General features: G+C 48.0%; 1 pseudogene; it reads left to right on the forward strand.

The window, feature by feature from the left end:
- Positions 1-6,960: 6,960 nt before the first annotated feature.
- LOC136540022 (guanylate kinase 2, chloroplastic/mitochondrial-like) lies at positions 6,961-10,048 on the forward strand (annotated as a pseudogene).
- The last annotated feature ends 8,294 nt before the right edge of the window (positions 10,049-18,342 follow it).

Consider the following 18,342-nt stretch of genomic DNA (forward strand, 5'->3'; position numbering starts at 1 on the left):
ACACATGCTATAGGTTTTCATTCTTCATACGAAATTGTTCGCTGCTATAGAGTACACTGGAAAATTTGGTGGCAGACAAATTGTTTACTGACTTCTTTTGGTAGCTGTCCAAATTAAACAGGAACTTAATACTTGGAGCTATGTGAACCATGGTGTGCATTTTATCAAACACGCAAGCAACTATTGTCCCATTCTTACGCTACAAACAACAAAATATGCAGAACCATGATCTCAAAGAACCAGCCCATAGCATAGTGCTTCATTGAATCATCAAAAACATAAATGGCTCACATCTATACTGCAGATGAACTCTGAATATTCGTGAAAAAAGAGCTCGAATTGGTTAGTACCTAGAGAGATAAGGCCATTGAAGAGTCGCTGAGCATGTATGACGCAATTTCTGTGCTAAGCTGCCTTATCCAAAAATTAGAGAAGTTTAAGGTTTGGGTGCTCGGTTTCGCGTAGCAGGAAGGGAAGCGAAGGGGCCGATGTACCTGGATACTCGTCGGCGGCGAAGGGCGCGATGAAGAACAGGACGCCGAGGAGGTTGCGCGGCGCCTGAATGCCGTCTGGCCGTACAGACAAACCCTAGGGTTTTGTCGGGCACAGGAGAGTGCACGGGACCCATCTGAGGAGTCATTGAGGAGTCCTCGCGGAGGATGGGGGGGAGGAAGGGAGCCACCGGGCTCCAACCGTGCCAGCACGCCGCCTGCAGGCAAGCATCGGTGTCACGCGCTCGCCACCGTCTCGGGAGGGAAGGGGAGAGGGGAGGAGGAGACGGATGAGGAGGAGGAGGAGGGAGGGAGGGAGGCCGCGGCGCGGCGCTAGCGCACGGCGCCATCGTCGTCGCCCCTGTGGGCGTCGGAGAATGAGGGAGAAGAGAGGGAGGAGCTGTTTTTTTTTCCTTTTTTATGGATGGATCGGTAGGGGCAAAGAAGTATCTGAACATTGGAAGAGAAGGGAAGCTGAGTATATATTCATTTGCCCAGATTCTGACAAGAAGCAAGAGTAGGTTGATTCTTACGGAAGAGAGAGCGGGTAGAAGCTGTACAGTAAAAAGCAGAAGCTGATTTGGTAGAATCTCGCGGGAGCAACCTAAGCCATCGGATTGCAAGATCCAACGATGGAAAAAACTACGGCGACGTGGATGGCGCTCCCGGCGAAGGAGCAGGGCGGCCTTGTCTAGGTAAATATCATCCATGAGTAGCCTACCTGGTTGATGAGATTGGATAGGCTTAGTTTTCTATGGAGCCCGAGCCTAGGGCTTTAGGTTGGACCAGAGGGCTTGTTGTTGGTGGTGAAGCTCATTATCCTTTCTTCATCTTCTCCACCAAGCTAGAGGGTGGGAGGCCCCTCTAAGCTCAAACCATGTCCAAGGGGAAGACCTTGGGGCTCCTTCCATCAGCTTGGTGGTCTTTTTGGCGAAGGGAAAGACACGTAGATGCCTGGGATGTACGTCATTCTCAAACGATCCTTTTCTAAAAGCTTCTCTTCGTACATACTCCCTCCGTCTTTTTTATTTATTTTGTTACTCTCACTTCTGTAACAGAACCGACCAAATTATAAGGACGTAAGTACAAAAACAATCACCGAAGTGATTAAATCCCTGTACTTAAGCTCCCATAATTCCGGTAGTCCAGAAATCACGAAGGACTTCAAACAACTCCCGACATACAAACCAAGACCGTAGTGATTCAACACAACACATCATTCGTTACAACATTTCACAAGTGGCATTCGGATTACATCCATTAGAGTTCAAATAAAATATTACAAACCAAGTTCAAATTTGCGGAAGCAACATAGTTTAGTACATAACTTCATAGTTTCAAATACATTGCCAGATCTTAGTCCTATCTCACCAAAAGCATCTTCAGGTACGAGAACTAGGAGAGACCACGCCCAACGGTCTAGTCTTCATCCCTAGCCAGGAGAAGGCAATACTTACAACAACTAAAGTAGAACTAGTCATCTGCAACAGGTGGGAGATAAACCCTGAGTATGAGAAGGTACTCAGCTAGACTTACCCATCAAAACCAGAAATAAAGGACACCAAGGGTCATGCAAGGCTTATGAGGTGGGCTAGCTTGACACAGTTGCATAAAAGAGCTTATGAATATAGTGACCAATTTAAACTTAGCATCAAGTTTATCATCATTTACCTGTCCACTAGATTAGCACCTGTACTAGAGCACTCACTTATTAGGAGCAACCAATATTAACCATATCAGGTATAATAAGGCTGTCATCATCATACCATCATTCCTGAACCATTATGTTATTTAGTGTATCTACTTTGAAGATAAGTCCGTCAAGTTCTCACTAACCGGTGAGAGACGGTGACTCGAATCAAATTACAACTCAGCTGAGGGGGTATTCCTAACTCTCACCCTGGCATACTTTGCAAGGGTAGCCGTGGGTCACCTTTGGTACAACTCAGGAACCAAATTCGCGGGTTCGATCAGCGCCAGCACTCTCAGGGATTACCCTTCTGCCAGGACGATTAGGACTTTTAAATCACCTGCCCTTGGACTCACGCCTACGGCTCCCTTTCGAGACATACTTTATACTTATCGACTCTTGGCCTGAGTTGAGCTACTCGGCTTCATGGTCAGTCTCCAGACCCGGCTAACTAAGAGAGAGGCATGCGTTCAACATGAACAAGAAAGGCTCCAAGATTCGGTCCTTAAGCGACATAGACAGAGTCACTATAAACCGGCAAGCCTCCGCCCGGTCTTCAATTCAAATTAAGACAGATTCTTTTCCACGATAGCAAATATAGCCAACCATGCCATATGTATATCCCTATAGCTTCCAGGTGACAGGAAATCACCTGACTTCTACCGCGTTTAAGCAGGGCTAAGCACTACACGAGCCTAAGCTACATAGGATTCAGGGTATCAATATCTAGACAAGGATTGGATAACCAATGCAGCAAGTGTTTGCATCCAACACCTAAACTTAATGCAACAATATATATATAACAATAATACTTTAATTGCATTTCAGAAGTTAAGAGGCTTAATATGCTCTAGGGCTTGCCTTTCACAAAGTTGCACAGACGGTGATCCGGGCACTCAACGACGACCTCGTCTGGCACTTCTCCCGAGGTCTGCACCTCCTGAACCTTCGGTGTTGGCTGTTACTGCTCCCCGCTCGGTTCCTCGAATTCTAGCAGTGTCACTCCTTCTGGTATACCTATTGCATGCAGATGCACAAGATAAATATCATGAATGCATAAGGAATGACATGATGCTCATGATGAATGGATAACAATAAGTATTTAATGAAAACATCACTGGACACTCGTTTACCGATTAAGAATAGCTCTATTCAAATCACTTTAAAACATGTATCTAACTTACTCGAAGAACAAGATCAACTTACCTAACTTGCATAACCTAAGATAAAGATGCTCATCTTCAGTTAAAGGCCTAACACCTAGGAACATTACCACAAGCTTAGAAATAGTAAAGGCATACTTAAATCAATAGTTAAGGTTTCATATGCAAATGAGCAGTTCCTTAATTCAATCACAACAAGAGTTCTACAAATTCAAATGACTTGCAAGAGGACATTCTGAAAAGCTTATGAAATTCTCTACAAATCATTTGTAAACATCAAAGCATGATTCTTACGTTAACCAAATTGAATTAAAGTAAACATAGAATCTGTCCAGAAATGACAGGTTTACTAAATTAAATATTTAGTGATGATGCAAAAGCATAATTGGACTAAACCAAGTTTACCAACTTGTTGTGCATACCAGAGGAACATCAGAAAGTATAGTGCCAACTTCTAAATAAATTATTTAATGTCCTTTTCTAATTTATTTAGTTAATTAGGTGATTAAAGCAACATATAGTAACACTATACAGAAAAATCTACAAAAATTACAGTAGCTACCTCATGCTTCACATAGACTACCATAAAATTTTCAAAGCAATTGGAAAAGCAGAACTTGCTGTATCAAAAATAACAGATGGCAGGTCTATTTCTAGCATAATTAGGAAACCCTATTAAAAAGTATCAAGCAATAGATTTCACATTTTTGCTAGTATCATTCTAGCATAATAATAGCACTCACCAAATTTTACCTTTACTGGATCTATAGAAAAATTATGAAAATTCACACAAGATCCATCCATGCAAACAAAAGAATTACCTAACTCCTACATATAGTGTCCAAAGTGTATGAAAATTTAACTACAAGCTATTCATGATATGAGCAGTACACCATAAAAATTTTATGCCATTTGGAGCTACATAGAAAAAGATATAATTACCCCTATTTCCCATATGGTTAAAAGAGATAATTAACAACTTCATTTTTCATAACAGAACATGGCATAAATTATATTTTTAGTATAAACTAGACATTACCAGGGACTCAACAAAATTGGAACAACATCATTTGGATCTACCAACCAAGAGATATACATTTTTGAATCTGTACCCAAATCTGTGAAAAAGAATAAAACAAAACAAAATGGAAACCCTATCCACTACTGCTGGGCTGGCCCAGAAAAACATTGCGGCCCGCAACGCACGCGCTCGCACACGCCAGCGCGGCCCAAAAGCACAGCGCGGCCCACGGTCGGCTCCCGCCCGCGCGCGGCTGCTGACAAGCGGGCCCCGCTAGTCAGAGAGAAAGATAGGGGAGGGAAGAAGAGCGACGACGATAGCTCGTCGCCGGTGGCAGCTCCGGCGAGGCCACCGATACCAGTGTGTTCACCTCACCTGTGCGCACCTAGGGGTACCATCAATTGCAGCAATTTCGGTGGCTAGGGGGAATGGCGACGGCCATGACGGCGCACGGCCGCGGGTTGGCCAGCTCCGGTGAGCCAACGGCATCACGGCCCTAATGGCCTACCCTACGAGCATCAGCATCACTAACTGGACCTAAAGCAAGGGAAGGAGGGGGCAGTAAGAGGCTCAAGCGGCACAGCCACGTGCGAGCTCGGCCGGTGGCGAACATGGCGACCCGGTGGAGCCGCCTTCACGGTGAGCCCTACCTGAGGCGAAGACGAGGTTACGGTGAGGTCGAGGACGTGGAGGGGCTCACAGTGGTGCTGTGGTTCAGGGGAATCGAACAATGGCGCTCGGTTTAGGGTGATTTGGCTCGGTAGCGTCACGGTGTTCCCGGTCACCGCGCTTGTGTGGAAGAGAACGGCAGAGGGGGAAATGGCGAGAGGAAGAGGGAGTGAGCGAGGCGCTGGCTTGGCTTTCATCTAGGAACACGGCTCGCGACGTGGAGGCGCTAGCTGAGCATGCACGCCACGCGGTGGCCAGCCTCTGAACCGGTCGGCCACGGCGTTCACTGAATGTTTTCTGAAACGCCTGAATCAAGGTCCGGTGGCACGACTGACAGCGCCGATTCATCGCCTCAAATCTCATAATCCAGCCCGAGTTAACGGTAGGTAGTAACAACAAATTTGTAGAGCTACAGGAGTACTACAACATTATCAATTGGGGCTTGGACTAATTCGGTCTGGATTGGGAGATACACGGTCGCAAAGAGGGGCTCATGAAACTGTAAGTCGGGGCTTGACTGAAGAAAAATTTCTAAGTCTGAAATCAGCAGGGAAACCTGACTTGTGGGCCCTGTTTGAGCATGTTCTATCCATTTTCATGAGATGGTCATATTGAGACTTTTGTTCCTTGATAAATTGGCTACAACTTTGGTAAAGGGTGCACATCCATGCAAGGTCTCTAGGTTGGACTTTTTAATCAGTCAAATAGAGTCACTCTATAGGTCATCCTATAGTCAAACCTCCACCTAGAGGGCAATTTAGTCATTTTGGTCCTCATGAACAATGTCCCATCAATTACCCTAAGTGTAGTTAAGGTGTATTAGACCATAATTAACCACTCTACACAAGTGCTACACCAACTTCTAAGTATCACATGTGATGAAACAACAAAACACTCAATTTACCCTAATGTTGCAATTCCATGTTTCACATGTTTCATGACTTTGTTGTAATTTTAAACTTGTCGTATTACTACCATGTTGCCATGTTTCAAGGTATGAGAAACTCATGTTGCATTCACATGTTGCACTAACTATCATTCACAAGCAATCAAGTATGAAACAAACATAATTGAGAATGTTGCATATACATGTTTCAGTAACAATGGCATGATAAGATAGATGATGCACATGTTTATGAAATGAAATGCAATTTATGGGAGCCAAACACCTAGGGTGTTACAACTTCTCGAAAAAGCAAACATACTCAACTTTGATCAATTATATAAAAAATATTAATATCTATAGTACATAATTAGTATCATTAGGTAAATTATTGAATCTATTTTCTTAATAAACATATTTAAAAATACAAATGCTGATAATATTTTTTATAAATCTAGTAAAATTTAAGAAAATTTGACTGACGTGAGTATCGTAGCGGCAGATAAAAAGGGTAAGAGGGACTACACACTCACCCTCTCCCCCGAGGGATGCAGCTGATCGCCTATGTGTCCAAGGCATTTTACATATCAATGAAAAAAATATTTAGCCAAAAATAGAAACGATTGTGTTATTACTTTGTGGTACGAATCTTATACTGTACATTCTACCATAACAAATTTAACCAATTGAGCTCAGTCTGTGGTCAAACGGTTTCCAAATATAACGAATTCATATTCATAGGGATATATAAAAAAATAAATATTACTGAAATATGCAGAAAAGAAAAATCCCTTGGATAGTTTATAGTTAGACACCTTTGGACATTGCTGCCTAGACAAGTAGACAAACGATCCGTATCTGTCGCGTGGTAATATTCGCCCTTGTTCTTGAGAACACGCAAAGGCGCAAAGGCATACTTAAATTCGTTAAAAAAAACAAAAACGAATGCTCACGTTCAGCTCGTTTATCCCTGGAAGGCTGGAATACGTCAATTTCGCGGCAGACGCCCTCAAAACCCCCACAAACCCCCTTGGGCCTTCGCCACCGGCCATCCTTTCCTTTCTTTCCTACTCCAATCCGGCAATCCCCCGCACCCTCCAGGAGTCCGGGCTCCGGCCTCCGCCCCTCCACCACTCCACCCTCTTGTCCCCGGAACCTTCTCGATGCTTCTCTCGCGAAGGTTCTCCTGCGCCCTCGCCCGCGCCCCCTCCCTCGTACGGGGCCGGCCCCTTCCTCTTGCGCCGCCCGCACCACCCCTCCGCCCCCCCGCCCCCCGCCCCGCTGCCTCATGTCTTCCTCCTCCGCCGGGTGGCAGCACTCCTCGCACCGCCCCCCGCCGCCGCCTCCTCCTCCTCATCTCGGCGCTGACAAGGTATTTGGGTCACATGCTTAGATTATTGACAGTTTTGCCCCTTGGACCGCCTAAGCGCCTTGCGTCCTGTCCTGTGCCACTGCACTGCAGGACCAGCTGTTCAGGGGGCTGGAGGCGGCGCTGGGCACCACGTTCAGCTCCGAGCCGCTGGCGCCGCCGCCGCAGCCGATGATCCTCGTCATCAGCGGGCCCAGCGGTGTCGGCAAGGACGCCGTTATCAAGGTCACACTTCATTGCGATCCCTAATCCCACTCACCTTTGCTGCGGGCCATTGGTTTCTGATTGGCTTTACAATGTCGGGTATGGGTTGTTCTGCAGAGGCTGCAGGAGGAGAGGGAAGGGATCCATTTCGTTGTCACCGCAACGAGCAGGGCGATGAGGCCAGGTGAAGTTGACGGGAAAGACTATTACTTTGTCAGTAAGGAGGAATTCCTGACGATGATTGAGAGGGAGGAGTTGCTTGAGTATGCACTTGTTTATGGGGAGTACAAGGGGATCCCCAAACAGCAGGTATTTGATCGTGGTTATATCATTACCTGTTTGCATCAGGACGATTTCTTGCCTGCAGATTGGTGTGCATACACATGCTGGATAAGTTAAGATTTAGGAAAAGCAGTACCTAACGGTTTACGATTACCATATGCACTAACAATGGTTTACTTATGCACTTATGATGTTATGACTATTCAGTACGAACAACTCAATCTTCTGTATCATTGCGGAAAAATGTGTTATGGCCTTGTGGGTATGAGTGGTGTGGCTGGAATTTTGCCAATGGCACTGCAGACCTAAGTGATGTGAATAACCATAGAAGTTAGAAATTCAGTGGAGAAACCATCATATCGCTATCAATTTTTTTGCCCCAAAAATTAAATGCACACGAATTTGTACAGTTGACCTGATGCCTGGTAAAAATCAACTTATATCACACAATAATTAAAGACCGTAAACATTGCCTGGTAAAAACTTGTTCCATTATCTTTATCTGCTTGGTGCGTTGCTACTTGCTAGGTTTGTTTAGTGCTTTATATACAGGGATAGTTACAGTATATTTCAGAGCTGTCTAGATTAAAATATTCTTATGGCTTACCCAAGCTCATCCCATAAAAAACCAAGAAAAGGGCACACTCCACTTTATATGCGAAGCAGAGCAGTTCAAAGTTCAAACCATGTAGGTCACAAATATCACTACAGTAGAATATGTTTGCAAATGTCAGCTGCCTTATTTGCTACATATGTCAAGTGAGTTATGGGGTACAGCAGGGAATACCATACCATGACTTGAGCATGCTGGTGACTAGTACATGTGCAATGTGTTTAGTCTGCTGTTTGATTTTTGCCTACTATAAACTGATCACTTGGAAGGGCGGGCCTGGTGCAAGCAGTAGAGTCTTACCGCCTGTGACCGGAAGGTCCCGGGTTCGAGTCGCGGTCTCCTCGCATTGCACAGGCGAGGGTAAGGGTTGCCACTAACACCCTTCCCCAGACTCCGCACAGAGAGAGCTCTCTGCACTGGGTACGCCCCTTTATAAACTGATCACTTGAATTTGATCTATGGTGCTTGATTGAAGGTTCAAAAATCTCAATGTCTTATAGAGTATTGCTTTAGTTCTATGGATTTCTGCAAAAATGTTGCTTACTGGCTTTCTAGTTTCACTGTCTCTAGCATTCTGTAGTGCTGTGTGTCGTTTACTCACTTTACTCAGTTTCAGTTACATCGACTTGATTGAAAGAATCTGCTAACATGTATTGACGTTAATTTCATAGGACTCCCTAGAAATGAAATGAAAATTGTGTATTTTGGGTTAAAAACCACAATGGACTGAATGCAGTCCACCTACATATTAGAGCCAAAGAAATTATGTCCGTATTTTGGGGTAAAATTCTAGACATGTCTGACGAAGTGGTCCTTTTTTTGTGCGAAAACTGAAGACATGGTCTACCTACAAAAATTTCTCATACATGTTCCGTTTTTCATCTAGATTCGTGACTACATGGCTAAAGGCTGTGACATTCTTCTGAGAGTGGACATTCAAGGAGCAGCAACTTTAAGACAGATACTTGGTGAATCTGCAGTTTTCATATTTTTAGTTGCTGAGAGTGAAGTGGCACTTGTTAAAAGGCTAATCCACCGTAAAACAGAAACATCAGATATGCTTCTTGTCAGAGTTGCAACAGCCAGGGAGGAGGTGAAACGCATGAAGAATTTCGACTATGTGGTTGTAAACACTGAAGGGAAACTTGAGGAGGCTGTTAAACAAGTGGAGTCTATCATTGATGCTGAGAAGGCTAAAATTCACAAGCGGCATGTCAATATCTAAGCTAAAAATCATGTGATTTATGCCTAGTGTCTTCATCTGTTTGAAGGAAATTATCTGTCCAAGTTTGCTGAAGTGTGAAGAAATGACTTGGTTTCAGTAGCCAGAAAGTTCAATGGATTGCTGACATGTTCTATTTAAGGAATTTCCCTGACCACAACCAGGGCAGTGCACACTCTCTGGGATATATACACGATTCTCTTGTTATTTGTCTCTCTTTTTTTTCTTTGATTTTTAGCTCTGAAGGGAGGATCTGAAGGGCTGTACCAAACTAGTTCTGGGTGAATCTTAAGTGATGGACTATCCATCTCAATTTCGTACTGACTAGTGTTGTTGGGCATGCTCAAGAATTTTTTTTGACTGTCGCATGCTCAAGAAATCTGTGCCCCAAATAGCAAAATTGCTAGTTTGGCTGCAAATTGAATTGCCTTGTTTTTTCCCAGTGCCAGAATAGGTGTTGCTGGAATTCTTCCTCTTGCTCAATGTGCTCTTAATGAAGTCTTGCATATCTGTTGGGATTTTTTTTTTAATTTTAACCCTTTGTTGAATATAATTTTAAATCTAACACCGTCGGTTTTTTTTAAAACTAACACTTTTGGTCGTCTATTGCCCTGGCGTGACAAAATGTCTGTGCCGCGCCATGCATAGTGGCGTGGCATAGGGCTGACGTGGCGTGGGCCGGCCTGGGGGCCCGATGATGTGTGGGTCCTGCCGCGTCACCGACCTTGGCGCGGCAGTGCCGTGCCTTGATCCGTGGCGCGGCTGGACCAGATATATACCGCGTGCGAGTCCGCCCGCACGCACCCCTGCTCTGCCCGCCCGAACGTCGCCGCCAGCCGCACGCGCTCGCCCGACCTCGCCTCGCCCCGCACGGCACGGCCTCGGCCGCTCGCCCACGCCACGCCCGGCCACTCCTGCCGCGCAGCGCCCTAGCCAGTCGTGCCACGAACGCCGGCGCGTCAAGGCCGTCCGCTCCTAAGGTATCTTCCTCTCGATTTCATATTTTTTATTATTATTATCTAGTATAGTTAGTATTTTTTGTATCCCTACGGTACCCCCACGTGTCCTCGCAATCCTCGAGCGGCCGGCGCAGAAGCAAAAGAGTTGATGATAGTCTGCTAGTACTAGCATTTCTAGGAGCATGTAGGGGCATCGAGGCTATTTTCATTGAGTATTGGTGTCTTTGCGATATCTTAGAACGACTATTGTTATGTGACGGAGGAAGTACCCCTTCCATCCTAAATAAATGCACATCTTGCTTTCTGAAGTTAAATTTTTTAAAAAATTTAACCAAATTTATATAATAGCATACTAATATTTATGATACATAATAGGTACTATTACATTAAGCATGGAGTATACTTTCATAATAAACTTATTAGGAGATACAAATATTGATACCGTTTTTTTAGTTTTGATCAAACTTAAATATATTTGACTACTTGAGAAGTAAGATATGTATTTATTTTGAAACGGAGAGATTACTTGTAATTTTAGAACCAAAGTTTTATATGGATTGATTATGTATTTATTATCTAGTATAGTTAGGATTTTGGGTTTAGGGATTTAGGCTAGTTAGGTTAGTCAATTTGTTTGTGAACTTACTAATGTTAACTTGAATTTTGTTAATTTAAATACTCTAATGCTTTGTTTATCAATTTGTAACAGGATGGCCCCTCCCACGCAGCACATGTTGTACCCCATTCTTGAGGTGGAGTACGACGACCAGCACCGAGCACACATCTTGAGTGACAACGACGCAGAGGTGTCCTTTGCCTCCTTTGAGGCTCCGCACTCACACCAGGGCGCATCAGTGGGACGAGCGTTATACGTCGTACATACGGCGTGCCGGCTTCCTCGAGCTTGTCCATGTTGTCAATCACGGTCTTTCGCCCCTTGACCTAGCACTACTTACTACAGCTGTAGACAGGTACGAGTGCATTCTTTATATATAAACTTTCTTGTAACAAATTGGAGGCAACTAACAGTCGTTCTATTCTTATAACAGGTGGAGGCCTGAGACCTACACGTTCCACCTACCTTGTGGCGAGATGACATTGACGTTGTAGGACGTGAAGACTATTTTAGGCTTTCGGTTGGGGGGACTTCCAGTGATAGGGATAGTTGACAACGATCACTGGAGGGAGCTGGTGGCTCAGTTTACTGGTTTTCTTCCACCGGACGACGATGCTTCCAAGAAAAATAAGTGAGTAATTCAAGCCTATTTAATACTTGCATTGGTTTACAGCTGGCATCGAGTCTTATTTTCTTTGATCAATTACAGGAAAAGTTCCGGTGTTTCATCGTCCTGGATCACAGAGCGTTTTGAGTACTTGGACCCACAAACTGAGGAGGCACAAATCGACAGGTTCGCTCGAGTGTGGCTCTGGCACTTTCTTGGTGCTTTCCTCTTCCCAGACGCCTCGGGCAATACCATTAGTTGGATCTTTCTTGACATACTTCGCCAGCCGTGGGAGAACATAGCGGGGTACAGCTGGGGCAGCGCAGTCCTGACATGGACGTATCGACAGCTATGCGTTGTCTGCCGTCGCACCTCAGGACATGCGAACCTTGAGGGTTGCTCCTACCTACTCCAGGTTTGGTGGCTCTATGTGGGGTCCGAGGAAGGGTGTCAGTGGCAAGTCTTACCCTCGCCTGTGCAATACGAGGAGACCACGACTCGAGCTCGGGACGTTCCGGTCACAGGCGGTAAGACTCTACTGCTTGCACTTGTCTCTCAATTTTAGTCTTTTGCTAAGGAGCATACTTGTATGGCCTCACATTGACTGGTTGAGCTCCTTGAATTAGAGTGTTTTGGTGATCATAGGCTCTAGAAGGAGGCAACTCAGTTGGCTCTTGAAACAGCTTATCATACTTCTGAATGACCACTGCAAGTTGATCTTGAAAGCCAGACTGGTCAATTACAGATTCCATTAGTGCACTGCTGGGGGAAATAGAGTAAATATCCAAAGGAATGACAGCTTGTTGTATTTCTAGCATATGAGTGACTAGATGATGGAACAACATCCTTCACACCACTCAAAGTGATTCTTCTACCCATGTGTGTGAATTTCATGATTTTCTTTTTCCAATGAAACAACATAGGGCTATGTGCCTCCAACCAATCAGCTCTAATGATCATGTCATAACTATTAGTCCATAGGATCACTGGCTCAGGTGAGTCGACCACTCACTAGTCTTACCGAGCACGACCGAGGATATCTGACCACACACACTATGGCTAGAGGTAGAAGAAGAGGAAGAACAGAGTACACACACGCAGTACAGGCACCAGCGTTGGCTAGAGCCCAGTATAGAAGATGGTAAAACTGAACTCTCTTTGTTGAGTTGCAGTGACAAACTATATATATAACTCTATTCATCTAGTCCTAGTACAGCGCATATGCTGCAATAGTAACTAGATAACACAGTAGGACCGACTTCTGCGCCTGTCCCTGTATGTGGCTATAGTCCGGCAGATGAGCTGTTCGGCGCCTGCCTCTGCAGTGGCTACAGTACCATAGCAGGGGGCCTTTTCAGTGCCATCTTCCCTTGCTGTGTGTTCACACAAAAAGCAGTAGGTTATCTAACAATTCTTTCCCTAATCCTACTGCTATCCCTTGTACCCTCCATGCCGATCATCTCCTTCAGCTCCGTGAGTCGAAGACGTTCGAGCGGCTTGGTGAGGACTTCCGTGAGTTGCCGACCAGTTTCGACGAACTCGATGACGATCTGCCCTCCATCAACACAGTCCCTGAGGAAGTGGAACTTCACGTCGATGTGTTTGCTCGGGTCGTGCAGAGCCGGATTCTTCGCGAGGGCGATGGTGGGCTAGTTGTCCACCATCAATGCTGCTAGGTGAGCTTCCGCACCGATCAGCTCGCCCAGCAGCCGGCGCAGCCATACAACTTGGCACGCCGCTACGTACTCTGCCTCACACGTAGATAGCGCCACCACCTTCTGTTTTAGCGACAACCATGAAATTAGAGCCGATCCGAGGAAGACGAGCACGCCAGAGGTGCTCCGTCGTCCGTCGATGTCCCATGCCATGTCTGCATCACTAAACATTGTGAGCTACAGCCTACTCCTGCTAGTCTTTGGAAAGATGGTCCCATGATCTACCGTCCCCTTGACGTAGCGTAGTAGCCACTTTACTATAGCCCAGTGATCCTCTCTGGGATCCTCCATGAAGCGACTGACGTAGCCCATGACAAACGCAATGTCTGGCCTCATGTGGACTAGGTAGCACAGATCGCCGACGATGCTCTAGTAGAGTGTTGCATCCACCTTCGTCGTGGTGCTGGCCTTCGTCATTTTCAACCGCTCCTCCATTAGAGTCACGCATGGCTTGCACTCAGCCATGCCGCTCCGCTCCAATAGCTTGAAGGCATACGCGCTCTGACAGAGCGTAAGTTCCTCCTTCCCCTGCCTTACCTCAATGCCGAGGTAGTAGGAGAGTGCGTCAAGATCGCTCATTCGAAAACGAGTCGCCATCTCGCGCTTGAAGCTGTTGATGTCCTCCGTGTGCGCGCCAGTGACGATCAAGTTATCCACATACACGCTGACGATGAGCTCCTTCCCCCGTCGCCGTGTGTAGAGCGTGTGCTCGGTTGCGCACCGCTGAAACCCAAGCTCGTCCAGCGTGGCATCAAGCTTGGCGTTCCATGCTCGTGGGGCCTGCCACAGCCCGTAGAGCGCCTTGCGCAGTTGGAGCACCCTGTGCTCCTCTCCCTTGACGGCGAAACCTAGGGGTTGCTTGATGAAGACCGTCTCCGCTAGCTCGTCGTTGAGGAAGGCCAATTTAACGTTCAAGTGATGGACGCGTCAGTCCTTTGCTGCTGCCAAGGCTAGTAGCAAACAGACCGACTCCATGCGCACTACTGGCGTAAAGACCTCCTTGAAGTCTATGCCCTCGCGCTGAAGAAAGCCTCGGGCGACGAGGCGCGCCTTGTGCTTGACAATGGCGCCGAGCTCGTCCCGCTTGACCTTGTACACCCACTTCAGGCTGATTGGACGGCATCCTGGAGGTGGATCGACGAGCTGCCATGTCTCGTTTTCCTCGATCGCCTTCATCTCCTCCAGCATCGCCCGTCGCCAGTTTCCGTCGCGCTCAGCTAGCGCGAACGTGGGTGGTTCCTCTGCACTGACGAGCAGCAGCTCTTGGTCATTGAGCAGCCAACCAGCCAATCCTGAGCGCCCCTGTGTCGTCGACGATATCGTCCAGCCTACGGAACCGCACCTCCACACCTTCGTGGAAGGCATCCACAAACTCAGTGATGTCACTTGGAGGTGAGACGAACTCAATCAGTGTTGATGGAGTTCCTTATTCTGCCGGTGTGCTCAGCACTACTTCTAGACAACTCGTCACTACTCCTGCAGTGCTCGGCACCACTGTAGGAGTGCTCAGCCTCAGTCTTGGAGTGGTCGGCACCACTGCAATATCTCTTGGCTCTGTCACGGGAGTGCTCGACACCCGTCCTGAAGTGGTCACCACCACTGTAGAACCTCCCGGCGCCACTCCTGGCGTGCTCGGCATCCTTCCAGTAGTGTTCGACACTCCTCCCTGAGTACTCGGCATCTCTTCCAAAGTGCTCGGCTCTGCCGCAGGAGTGCTCGGCACCCCTTCTAGAGTGCTCGACACCTCTTCCCCAGCGTCTCCACCACCGTGGATGACCAGGTGCTCGACGACAAAGGTGCTAGTGAAGCCGCCAGCTTCCCCCGTGCTCGGACTGCTCCAGTCCCAAGCCGCCTTCTCGTCAAACACGACATCGTGCGAGACAAGCACCTTGTCTCCGTGTGGGTTGTAGAGCTGGTACGCCTTGGTACCCTCCTCGTAGCCCAGGAACACTATCAGTGTGCTCTTGTCCTCCAGCTTGGTGAGGATCGGCTTCGTCTTCCTAACGTGGTCGATGCAGCCGAATATCCGGAGGAAGGACACGCTCGGCTTGATCCCATACCAAGCTTCGAACGGTGTCTTGCCTGTTAGGGCCTTGGTCGGAGCGCGGTTGAGGATGAACACCACCGTAGCCATCGCCTCACCCCAGAACCTTGTCGACATGCCTTTGGCCTTCAACATGGATCGAGCCATGTCGACCACCATCTGGTTCCGCTTTTCCACCACACCATTCTATTGTGGCGAGTACAGCGCGGTGTGGTGTCGCACCACACCATGATCCGCGCAGTACACATCGATCTCCACCGAAGTGAATTCACAGTCATGATCAGTCCTCAGCACGCAGAGCTTCTTACCGCTCTCGGCCTCCGCGCGCATCTTGAACTTCTTGATCACCGCCATCGCTTTGTCCTTGCTTGTCAGGAGTTGCAGCCACATGTAGCGACTGCAATCATCCACGAACAGGAGGAAGTATCGCTGACCACCGTTTGTAGCTAGCGTGATCGGCCCACAGAGGTCACCGTGGACGAGCTCGAGAGCGTCCTTCGCACGATACTTGGCCACCTTTGGGAATGGTAGCCTCCTCTACTTCTCGGCCAGGCAACTATCACACAGCTCGCCTCCATGCTTGATGTGGGATAGCCCTTGGACCATCTTCACCAGCCGACCAAGCGCGTCGAAGCTGAGATGTCGGAACCGGACATGCCACATCCACGGTTCCTCGGTGTGCCTTACCGCCAGGCACACCGGCTGCTCTACCTTTAGGTCGTGCAGGTACAACCGGTTCAGGGACCTCTTCACCTTGGCAAGAAGTCGCTGCTCCCAGTCCCTGATCCTAAGGACTCCGTCTTTGATTAGTATCTCGCTACCGCGCTCATCCAGCTGACCAATGCTGCTGATGCTGGAACACAACTGTGGGATGTAATATACATCCGTTAGCGCGCAGTGCTCCCCGTTCTGGCACTTGAAAATGATGGTGTCGTGCCCTTAGATTACCACCCATGTGCCATCACCAAACTTCACCGTACCGGTAACATCGCCGTCGAGCTCAGAGAAGGATGCCTCGGAGCCCATCATGTGGTTGCTGGCACCAGAGTCCAGATACCACCGTTGCTCCTGGTCAGCGCCCACACGTTCGAGGTAGACATGGGCGCGTGGTTTGTCGAGGTTGACAGCCTTTAGGGCCTTCCTAGGTCCTTCTACCGTCGTCGTCTCTTCCTTCTCCTCGGCCTCGATATCGTGCAGTGCATAGAACGTCGCCATCAGTATAGTGGCCTCATCATCATCATGAGCTTGCGCATCAGCCTTCTTCTCCTACTTGCGATTTGGGCACTCCCGTGCCCAATGGCCTGTCTTCCCGTAGCGCCGACAAGTGTTGGGGTCGACCTAATTCTTCTTCTCTGAAGAAGCCTTGTCGCGGCGCTTGCCATCGCCACCATAGCTGGAGGAGGCTGCCTTCCCAGAGTTTCTCCAAGTAGCCCACTCCTTTTCCGTCAGCAGCAGTTTGCCGCTGTCCTTCGTTGTTGTTGCCTGCTCCAGGCGCTCGCCCACCGCCCACAGACGGCCTGTGACATCCTCAATGGTGAGGGTGGACAAGTTCAACATCGTCTCTATGGAGAGAGCGATCTAGATGTACTTTACCGACACAGAGTGGAGGTACTTGCAGACTGCCTCATCTTCGTTGATGGTGACGTCATGGCTCTTCAGCTTGCTGATGAGCGTCTGCAGGCGGAGGGAGAAGTCCTCCACCGTTTCACCATCCTTGAACTTGAGGTTGGCGTACTCCTGCTTCAGAAGCTGGGCCGTCGTCTTCTTTGCGCGGTCGGAACCGACGCGCATTACCGCAATAGCCTCCCACGCCTCCTTAGTTGAGCTCTTCGCCCCCAACGGCTCCCTATACTCCGCCGGTACAGCAGCGAGGATAGCCTCCAACGCTGACATGTCATCTTCCTCATTCTCGGTGCCCTTGTCAACAACATTCCAAAGCCGTCGGGCTCTGAGCTTGACCTTCATGGTCACCGACCACTCTCCATAGTTGGTGCGAGTCAGCGTCGGCCAACTGGTGCCGCTGACCTCCTGTACCGTACGAACAATGACCTCCGGTCGTGGCTGGGCAGCCACAGCAGTGCCACTGCTGTCGCTCATTTCTGAACCGCCCATCATCGCTAGCGGTTAGTGTGGCGATGACGCTTGTACGGCTCCGATACCACTTGTTAGCCCACAGGATCACTGACTCAGGTGAGTCGACCACTCACCAGTCTTGCCGACCACGGCCGAGCACGACCGAGGCTGTCCGATCACACATACTGTGGCTAGAGGTAGAAGAAAAGGGAGAACAGAGTACACACACGCAGTACAGGCACCAGCGTTGGCTAGAGCCCTGTATAAGAGATGACAAAACTGAACTCTCTTTGTTGAGTTGTAGTGACACTATATATACAACTCTATCCATCTAGTCCTAGTACAGCGCAATGCTGCAACAGTAACTAGATAACACAGCAGGATTGACTTCTGCGTCTGTCCCTGCATGTGGCTACAGTCCGGCAGGTGAGCCGTTCAGCGCCTACCTCTGCAGCGGCTACAGTACCACAGCAGGGGGCCTTTTCGGCGCCGCCTTCCCTTGCTGTGTGTTCACACAAGGAAGCAGTAGATTATCTAACAATGAACTCCATCTTCTTGTACCTATAACCATAGTGTGTGGTCGGACAGCCTCGGTTGTGCTCGGCCGTGGTCGGCAAGACTGGTGAGTGGTTGACTCACCTGAGCCGGTGATCCTGTGGGCTAACAATAACAACTTAATGGAATAACTCTGGTGTCATACTGGAAAGTGTGTCCTTGAACA

This window comes from Miscanthus floridulus, chromosome 2 (genome assembly GCF_019320115.1).
Source record: "Miscanthus floridulus cultivar M001 chromosome 2, ASM1932011v1, whole genome shotgun sequence".
NCBI classification, from domain to species: Eukaryota; Viridiplantae; Streptophyta; class Magnoliopsida; order Poales; family Poaceae; genus Miscanthus; species Miscanthus floridulus.